Source organism: Arvicanthis niloticus, chromosome 3, assembly GCF_011762505.2.
Source record: "Arvicanthis niloticus isolate mArvNil1 chromosome 3, mArvNil1.pat.X, whole genome shotgun sequence".
NCBI lineage: Eukaryota > Metazoa > Chordata > Mammalia > Rodentia > Muridae > Arvicanthis > Arvicanthis niloticus.
The window spans coordinates 18,266,501-18,276,609 of record NC_047660.1 but is presented as its reverse complement, the minus strand read 5'-3'; the positions used below and the strand labels follow the sequence as shown (position 1 = coordinate 18,276,609).

Below are 10,109 nucleotides of genomic sequence, written 5' to 3'. Positions count from 1 at the left end.
CTCAGCTTTGTCTTGTGAGATGACAGAAATATGTTTTAGTGAACATGATTGATGTTTGCCATAGCACAGGAGCGGAAGCGACTGCAATCACTGTGTCACTATAACACTATAATACACTATTAACACATGGTAAACACACAAGCTTCTGGAGATCAAGTGTCTAGGTTACGAGTGCAATGACATTTTATTCCATTTTCTGTTGCTGTGCCAAGGTGCTGGAGGCTAGCTACTTTATAAAGAAAAGAGAATTATTTAGCTTAAAGTTTTAAAGGCAGAATTTTCACGAATGAACATTTGGGTTCATTTTCATAAATGAACATTTATTCATTTGGGCTCTGATTTCTCATCTCTGTTCACAGAACAAGTAGATTAATGGTCACTTGAAGGAGACTTTCATTCTGGCATAATCTTGCTTCATAGACATTGGATTTTGGGAGAATTCACTTTTGAATACTAGTGTTGATCTCCTCTAACAATAACCCTTTGATGTACTTACCACTCAATGGGTCCTATCTTTTACCACCTCCTTAGCATTGTCCCTGGGGAAACCAAGCTGTCAGCACCAGCATCTTTGGGTTCTGTGTTGGCAGCATTTTAAAATCATAACATATGTTCAATGAATCCGCATATAATAAAAAAAACTTTTTGAAAGCATACTAAAATTAAGGGTAATCTCAAATGCTTAATCTAGATTGATTTCTTAGTAGAAAAATACTTTTTAATTATTCTACATTTACTTATTTTATTTTGTTTGTATGACTGTTTTGCCTATATGTGTTTTTATGTACCACATGTATAACCTGGTTGTCCATGGAGGTCAGAAGATGACATCAAATCACCTAGAACTGGAGTTACAGATGGTTGTTTCCCTCCATGTGGGTGCTGGAAACCAAACTCTAGTTCTCTGCAAGAGCAGCAAGTGCTCTCAGCTGTTGTCCCATCTCTAGGCCCTACAAATTTTAGTGAGATAATTGATTCACACACTACTTGCTGTATTGATAGTAGGGTGAGCTCTTTATCCAGTTACAAAACCATGGTCAAATATTATAACCAAAATGTTGGCCTTATCATAGTCTACTAATCTTATTAAAATTTCCTGAGTTTTATTGACATTCCTATACCTGTATTTTGTCAATTTTACCGGTTTATCTAGGTTTATTAATCACCCAGGACAAGATACAGAATAGTTTCATCATCCCTAAATCCCTTATGCATCATCCTTCACATAATCCCTAATCAATTCTTTACTTCCAAAGCTTAATGTTATAAACATGTTTCATGTATAAGATTGTATATGTATATGATTATATATGTATATAATTATATATGTATATATTAAATATGTATGATTGTATATGTATATGATTGTATATGAATATGATTGTATATGTGTGATTGTATATATAAATGGTTGCATATTGTATGATTGCATATGTATATGGTTGCATATATATATAGTTGCATACATATATGATTGTGTATGTATATGATTGACACATAACTTTTGAGTTGGGCATTTATTATTCACCATGATTTTCATTTTGAGAGCCAGGGTTAGAGTAGTGTTTCCACTGTGTAGTCCTGGGTGATCTAGAGCTACTTTGCATACCAGCTTGGCCTGGAACTTGAAGTAATCCTCTACCTCTGCCTCCCGAATGCAGCAATTACAGGTTTGTCCCACTATGCTCAGCACACTCAACACAATTTTCTGCAGTCATCCAAGATGCTATAATTGATTAATAGTTCACCTCTTTTATTTCAGAGAAGTATTCTGCTTTTATAAATCCCACAGTTGTTTAGTCATTTGCCAAGAGGATACCTATACTCACTTCCGCTTGAGATTTCATTAGTAAAGAAGCTGTGTGCATTAACAAACTGTTGTTTGCAGAAATATAAATTACAATTTCTCTGGAGATGCCTGTCTGACTTTAGACTGGTGGTGATCTCAAGCTAGCTCCCTGACAGGACCCCATGACACCAGACTGGTTATCATTTCACATTTACTTTCCATCCTAGCCCACCCAAGGCCCATGGTCTCAGGCAGGGTTCTTCTAGTCTCTGCCTTATCCCTGCTCTGGGAACCCATCTGGGCATGTGTGGAGCTGGACTGGTGGTTGTCTCAGGCTCACTTGTTTTCATGGAATGTTAGGCTACTCATCTTTCAGATGCTCACAGTTTATAACATTGAGCATAGACATAGCCTCTCTCTTCTCTGTCACCTACTGATGCACATGTGACACAACAGTCACACATGCCATGTCTCTAGGTGCAGGAATATATCAATTATATATAAGTTAATATATATTAATTAAATTTGTTCTTTGACTAACATATATATATGTATATATACTCCACATATATTGACTAACATATATATGTTTATATAATGCATTCTACTTACTATCACCTCCACACTCCCTTATCTCCTTTTACCCACTTCAAAACTCCTATCAGTTTCTTTTCTCTGTGCAGGCATTGTTTTGTGATCATTGAGCTTAATCAGTGTCATCCATATGACCATGGAGTTGAAACTATCCATTGAAGATTGGTGGACATTCCTTCTCTTTTTATTTTAACTTAAGAAAATGACAAGAACACTTAAATTTTATATCTTTTTTCCATTTTTTTAAAAAGATGGTTATTTTATGTATTTACATTTCAAATGTTATCCCCTTTCCTGGTTTCCCCTTAAACCCCCCTCTCCCATTCCTCTTCCCCCTGCTTCTATGAGGATGCTCCCCCTCCCACCCACCCACTCCCACCTCACCACCCTGGCATTCCCCTACACTGGGGCATCAAGCCTTCATAGGACCAAGGGCCTCTCCTCCCAGTGATGCCTGACAAGTCCATCCTCTGCTACATATACAGCTGGAGCCATGGGTCCCTCCATGTGTACTCTTTGGTTGGTGGTTTAGTCCCTGGAAACTCTGGGGGGTCTGGTTGGTTAATATTGTTGTTCTTCCTATGGAGTTGCAACCCCCAAGTATCTTGTGTTGTTTGAAGGATTTTGCAATTGCCAAGCCTAAGTTAATTAGCCTTCTCTGGTTCCTAAAGGCAAAACAAATCTGGCCTTTGGGTTTCACTTTATTTTGGCTCTACTATAGCAGTGATCAGTGTATACAGTTATGATCATGACTGCCTGCCTTTGCTTCTACTGCTCTAGATCCACAAAAAAGGGGGACCTAGGGGATCAAAAAAGCTGCTATCATCCATTTTGCCTCTAAGCCCCTGTTTGGATGTCTGGTGGATTTGCATGTTTAACAAACACTTCTGATGAATTTTGGCCTGTCCTTGTTCTCCCTCTTTCCCTGAGATGTGAACCCTTGGTTTATGGAAGGCAGTATACTGGACATGCTCTTACATGCAGTCTCATCTAGTCCATACAACCATCCTGCAGAGAAAGTATCCATATCTTTGTTTTGCTAAGAAAGAAGCTTAAACTCACTTGAAATACTTGGCTTGAAATAGTTAAGAGTTATGATCTTAGTAAGCATCATGGGAGGCTCTCAGTCAGCATCATGGGATGTTCGGCTGCATCTCTTCTGGTTGCTATGTGCTATTACCCAAAGTGAAGGAAAATTAGCTACTGTTCTCCCAAACACCATGTTGGCTGTTCCCTTACTGTCTATTACCAAGACAAGATTATATCACACAGTGTTGCATTTTTTTTAAACCTAGAGTTTAAACATGAAAGTTTAGCATTAAGTTTTTCCATGTGAAGCCTCTGATAAAAGACACTGATAAGAGACTAGAGTCACTTAGAAGAAATGAGTCACATTAATTTATAAATTAGATGCTGTCGCGCCCACTCGACCAGCAAGGAAGACGCGAACAACTGGATCCAGATCCTTCTCAACAGCCTTTATTGTAGAAGTGCTCTTTTAGTTTTCAGGGAGAGACCTCGAATGCCCAGGGCGAGTTGCTTATATACCCTGGGGGGGGGGAGGGGATTACCGAGTGGAGGTGCTTGATTGTTCAGAATTGCAGTGCCTCATTTAGCATACCACATTAGCATAACCCCACCCGAGAGGGGGTGATTGGTCAGGATTGTGGTTCCTTATTAGCATACCCCATTCAGGAGGGGATGGCACCAAAACTGACTTGCGCATGCGCAGTGCACTGGTGCCATCTTGGCCAGCCAAGTTGGGTCGGCGGCCTACAGGATGCCAAAAAAATCTCTCCCATCATGAAAGTTTACAATCTGACATAAATAAAAAATATCCTGTAACTCACTGTAACTCTAAACATCAATGAATCAGCTCGTACTATGGTAGACTCCATCCATGCATCCAACAGGCAGCTCATGCTTCTGGTCCAGGGCCATTTCATAATACGTGATGACCACGGCTACAGTTTCATCTTGTTCCATTCTGTCCTAGAGACATTCTAAATGCATTTATTTAACGTCATTCCTTCTTTCTTATTTTACAATTAAAGTTGTAGAAATAAGATGGAGCCTATCACAAACCTATGTAATCTCAGAGTGCTAGATGTATAAAGAGATCAAAATTAAGTAAAGGCATACTTGCAGACAAAGTTATAAAAAGACAGTAACAAAGGCTCCAATCTTAAATTCACTCCTTTCTTCTTTCTTGTAGTCATCAGGAACTCTCAGAAGATCAAGAGGTGAGTAGAAATGTTGTGTGTTGACATACCTGACTGAGTATGGCAGAAAAATTTGTCAAGATTTCTACACACCATTGTTGTTGTGTGTCTTGCATCCTTTGATGCCCATTTGTGGGTGTGTGGTTAAGTTTTAGAATGTAGTTAGGAATTATGCCGGTCTAAGTGTACCTCTTGTGTCTTGTTGAAGAGGAAGCATCTCTTTATAACAAAAGGAGAACATTACAAACAACCACAGATCAAAATGCAGACATCAGTAGATCATGGGAACCAAGACCCAGTGAGATACATCTTCAATATGGTGCACCTAAGGCTCTGGGAACTCTGGGAGAGGGAGTGGAAAGATTGTAGAGACAAAAGATCGGGAGTTTGCTGTTCCAGTGCCTCCAAGAAACCAAGAAACAGGGGAGCTCCACACTCATGATATCTCTCCAACATTGTTACCCAAATGAGATCTAAGTAATGATATCAATAGAGATGCTAACATGGAAAAGGAAGCTCTCACTATGTCTACCCCAGACAAAAACATTACAGACAACTAATGACTGTTGAGGGAGGGAGAGTTAGCCTTTTTCAGGGGTGCCCCTTCTAATTGGTTATTCAATACAAAGTGAAATCACACACACACAAGCCACATTATATGTACTCAACAGGTTGTATTTTATATTTATGCATATATATGTAACAGTAATAATAATAATAATAATAATAATAATAAGAAGAAGAAGAAGAAGAAGAAGAAGAAGAAGAAGAAGAAGAAGAAGAAAAGAGGCAATTAATGAGAGGGATTGGGGATCAAGATCAAGAAAGGGGTTGAAAGAAGAATGGGTGAAAGTGATGTAATAATATTTTAATAAAAAATTTATCTTTACCTATGTATAAGTCAATATGCTTTTTTATTCATGGTTGGCAGTGCCCAAGTTAATTTGAATGTTTCTCTCACATCTTGTACAACCATTGGCTCAGAGAATAAGCTTCCTCCTCACCATAGTCGTACAAGCCCTAATTAGCTAAGACTGACAAGGCCTTTCCATTGATTGGTTGAGCCTTGAACATGTGATTCAGTTCTGGCTAATGAAATATAACAGGAAACATGCCCAAGATTAAGTTTTCTTTATTGATAAAGAGATATTCATGTTTTTCCTTTGACCACTCGCTTTATACTGACTAAGTGTGGGTCCTTAGACTTGCAGTAGACAAATAGTGAAAATGCAGTAAACTCTTGGGGAAGAACTCCAAATGGTGAGGATGACAGAGCAGGATGTGGGCAGAAATCTTGATCCTGACTGATGTTACAGAGCTGCTGGATTGACATCTTTGCAAAAATGTTTTTGTCATCATTAAAGTCTGTTCAACTGGATAGTTTAGTTCTTATTACCTAAATGTCTTAACAAAAAGAGTAGCTAAGTCTTCTATATATGTTGGAGACACACTGCTTGAAACATGTAAAATTTGAATTGGTGTTTAAAACTAATTCAAGATGAGGGGAAATAAAGCAAGCTCACCACTAGCAGAAAATAGACACCCCTAGACAGAGGCATTGTAGTAACACATTTTGTTTTGTGACCAGCTGGAAATATAAGGCCTAAGAAGCCATAAAAGACCTTACATTTATAATTGTTATTAATGCCTTTTTGTTACTTTGATATGCTACTGTGGAGTTTAGACTTTGTTCTATTGGCAAGTGGACTCAGAGGATTCTTAATGGTGAACACTGAAGAAAAATATGTATTCTAGAGGAAGATATATATTCTAGCCAGCCACGTTTGGTGGCAGACCAACATGTGATGAAATAAACTGATAGCATAAAGACTGGATTAGGAGAGATCAAGACCATGTTGCTGCTTTGCTGTATTTACAGTGGCAAAAATTTCTTCCTATAGCTTTAAGGGAAAAAGTTGACATGTCACTGACTAAGTTAGGCACTGCCAGTGCTATGAACAATCTTCCCACCTCATTCTTAATCTTCATAACAATGGCCCTGTTTCTGTCTGGATTGGCTTTACCCACACCCAGCTCCATGACTGTGTTAAATTTCTATCATTTTCAGAAAATTGTTCCAGAAAAAAAAAAAAAAAAAAAAAAAACTACTTATTTTCCAACAGCTCTCAACTATAGCCTTGGGATGAATTTTGTTGGCTTGATTATAGTCTGTGTCTCCATTTTCAAACCGATTACTGCGGCCAGAGAAATAGAGCATTCCAACTGATCAAGCTGAGTCACAAACCTACACCTGGACTCAGGAGGACTACTCACTGAATGACGTAGACTGAAAAAAGGAGGAGTTCTAGAACAGACCTGATTAACAACTAACACCCTGTGAAGGGATGCAAGGCGGGGCATGTTACCAGGAAATGACTAGGAGATGGACTTGTAACTTGAAGGGTTGTTATTTTTATTTTATGTATTGTTAATTTTAAAGATAATGAAACAAATGGGTAATAAGTAGTTTGCTGGTAGCCCTTTCTGTTGTACATGTCTTATCCATAGTCCCCACATGATCTATGTGACTGACACAAGTCCACGATCCCAAACCTAGGCTATAATACCGGCTATAATACTCATAAAGGAGTAAGATGGAAACCAGCTTTCTAGAATGTTCCCTTCAGCTGCCTAGATTCAGAAGATATATTGGTTGGAGTTTTCTCCTTGCTGTAACAACACATCATGTCACTGTTTGATGCTCTTCCACACACCAGGCCTCCTGGATCAGCTAGTCTGTTCCTTCATCTTCATCTTCAACCACCCCTCTTTTTTTTTTTTTTTTTTTAAAAAAAAAAGACAGGTTCTTACTGTATATCTTTGGCTGGCCTGGAACTCACTATGTAGACTAGGCTGGCCTTGAACTCCTGCCTGTCAGCCTGATCTGCCTTCCTCTGCCTCCAAGTGCTGGGACTAAAGGTGTGCACCACCTCACCCTGCTCCATCTTCAATTAACTGTGTTTTCTCGGGGCTGGGGACATAAGCAGCTAAGAGTACATGCTAATCTTTCAAAGGCCCTGAGTCTGGTTCCCAGCATCCACACTAACTCACAACTACCTACCACCCCCCCTCCAGGGGAACTGCCACTGTTTCCTGGTTTCCACAGGCATCTCGTCTATGTGCGAAAACACACAGACATGTAAATATAAACTAAATCATAAAAAAAATCTAGAATTTTCATGCCTTTTTGATGGGGAAAGCCATAACTACATTCTCATTATCCATTCCAGCCTCACCCTGGACAAGTTCTACTCCCGCAGAAGAGCAAGGCTGTGACGTGCTTGACTCCGTGGAACTGCACTCTGCTACTCTAGTGAAGCCCCAGATCCACTGTGAGGCTCCTGGCTTCCCAAGATGCTCAGGCTTCCTTGAGAACACCGAGAAGCTTCCCCTCTTCACACTCCAAACCAGGTGCTTGCATCCCTTGGTCCCTTACCTTCTGTTCTACGAAAAGCATTTTGATTTTGAAAAGCATTTGATGATTCTACGAAAGCATTTTGTGGCGCTGTAAGTTTTTATATCTTAAAAACTTTTCTTCTATCTCTTTGAAAAAATAACTCCAGTACAGATTTTTAAAATATAAGAGTGTGATTCTCTAAAGTAGGAAAGATAAGCATTTAAATATTTTTTCTTATTCCTTTGATCAAAGATGCAAATAGTCATGTTCTTATACATTGTCTCAGTGTTATACTTTTATACTAGAATAAAATTTGCTGCTGAGTTTTGTTGACGGGCTCTCTAACCTTTCCGGTGCAGCTCACTGCGCTCCAGCTCTCTAGCGCCCCCTGTCTATTATTTTCTCATTCAGCCTCCACCGAGGTAGTGTAGCTTTCTTAATGCCTTTGCTTTCACACCTTTGTACTGTCTCCAATTTTTCTTTTTCCTGTTAGGACATTGCATGGCTTGTAAGTTATGTTTATTTAGTATTAGCAGAAAGTGATGTTTTTTATTTGTCATACATACTACTTGTCTTCAACTTACTTTTTTATTATTAAATTTATTTATCCCAGTATCAGGCCCCGTCTCCTTATGAACGAAAGTATTTCAAAAGCTTGTTAAGTTTTCAAGACAACCTATGCAAACCACATTGTGTATTTCCATTTCTTAATTAATTCTTTAATTAATCTTATTTAAATTTTCTTATAATATAGCCAGATATAGTTGTAGAGTGATACTTTAGATATGGAATCTTATAGATCGGGTCATTTCACTTTTATTTATTATGTCAATAGATTTATGGAGCAAACATTACATTCTATACTTTTCCTATGTGCTTGTGTTGACTTTCCCCTGATTGTCATACTATTGAAATTGCTTGACAGTTTGTATGTAAGCAGCAAGAACGCATATTTTTATATATTTGCCTTTTAATAACTTCCAGGGAGTAAAAGATATAAACTTGAAATATGCAGCTTAAAAGCACAAAAACTTGACATATTTATATGGCATATAACCCAGTCACTGAATCTGGTTTTCTCAGTTCCAGCAATGTTCATCTTCCCATGTATATGCTAAATAAGAGAAAATTTTAAAAAATTATGAGTCCACAAATAATTATAGTGAATAAATAAGAACCTTATTCTAATAAGATAAAAGGATTTGTACCCTGTTTTTCCAAGACTGGATGATAGCTACGTCGGATAAGCGAAGTTGAGGCTGCCTTCTTCTTTCTCTTTCTCTCCAGTTCTGTCTGGGAAGTGAGCACAGAGACCACAGACAACACGAACAAGCAGAAGAAGGGAAGCCTAGCGGCACATTCACTGACAGATGGCAAAAACCAACTGAAGTAGAGCACCATTCCTGTTGATAAAGATGTGGAAGAGTGCTGGGAAAACCTTCAAAGGTACTATAAAATCCAACTAGAAAATGATTATTGGTCACTGAATAAGGCAGTGACCGAATTCTCTGCTGCATTCAAACCAAAGTCTGAACGTCACCAGTACGGCTAAGAAAGGTAAGCAGGCCCAAATCAAAATGGCCTTGCCTGCCATCTTCTTATGGCAGTGGTGAAGGGCTGCTGATGGCTTGAGCAGAGGAATGAGCTGGTCAGGCCGGCATTTTGTGAAGACAATGGGGTGAAGTAGAAGAAGAGCAACAGAGCATGCGCTGGAGCAGAATGGTTTTCCACAAAGAAAAACAACAGGGGAGATGACTAGAATGGAGTTCTAGTTTTGGGAATGGAGAAAAGCAGGCAGGTCGCAGAGATGTTTGACTAGTTAGAGCATCATTCTTGAAGGCCTGGAGATGGGAGAGTTCTAGCGCTGTGTCTAGAACAATGCCTTGACACTTCTGTGGGAAACTAAGCGCTGTTCCCAGAGATAGGGCAGCGAGAGAACAGGCTCAGGAAGAGAGGTGATGGACACCTGGGGCTCTAGGAATGAAGAACATCCATGTGGAAATGGCTCGGAACTGTGCGTGAGACTTGGAGGAGCTCAGGAGAAGAGATTTAGTCTTGTTATGAATATGCAAAGGAATTTGAAACACAACTTTTAAGGCATAAGTGA

At 39.0% G+C, this 10,109-nt stretch overlaps 1 non-coding gene across 1 annotated transcript; it reads right to left on the bottom strand.

Moving 5' to 3' along the window:
• Positions 1-2,141: 2,141 nt before the first annotated feature.
• On the bottom strand, positions 2,142-2,273 carry LOC117706405 (small nucleolar RNA SNORA17). Its single transcript, XR_004606513.1, has one exon. It is a non-coding gene; the product is annotated as a small nucleolar RNA SNORA17 (small nucleolar RNA).
• Between the last annotated feature and the right edge of the window lie 7,836 nt (positions 2,274-10,109).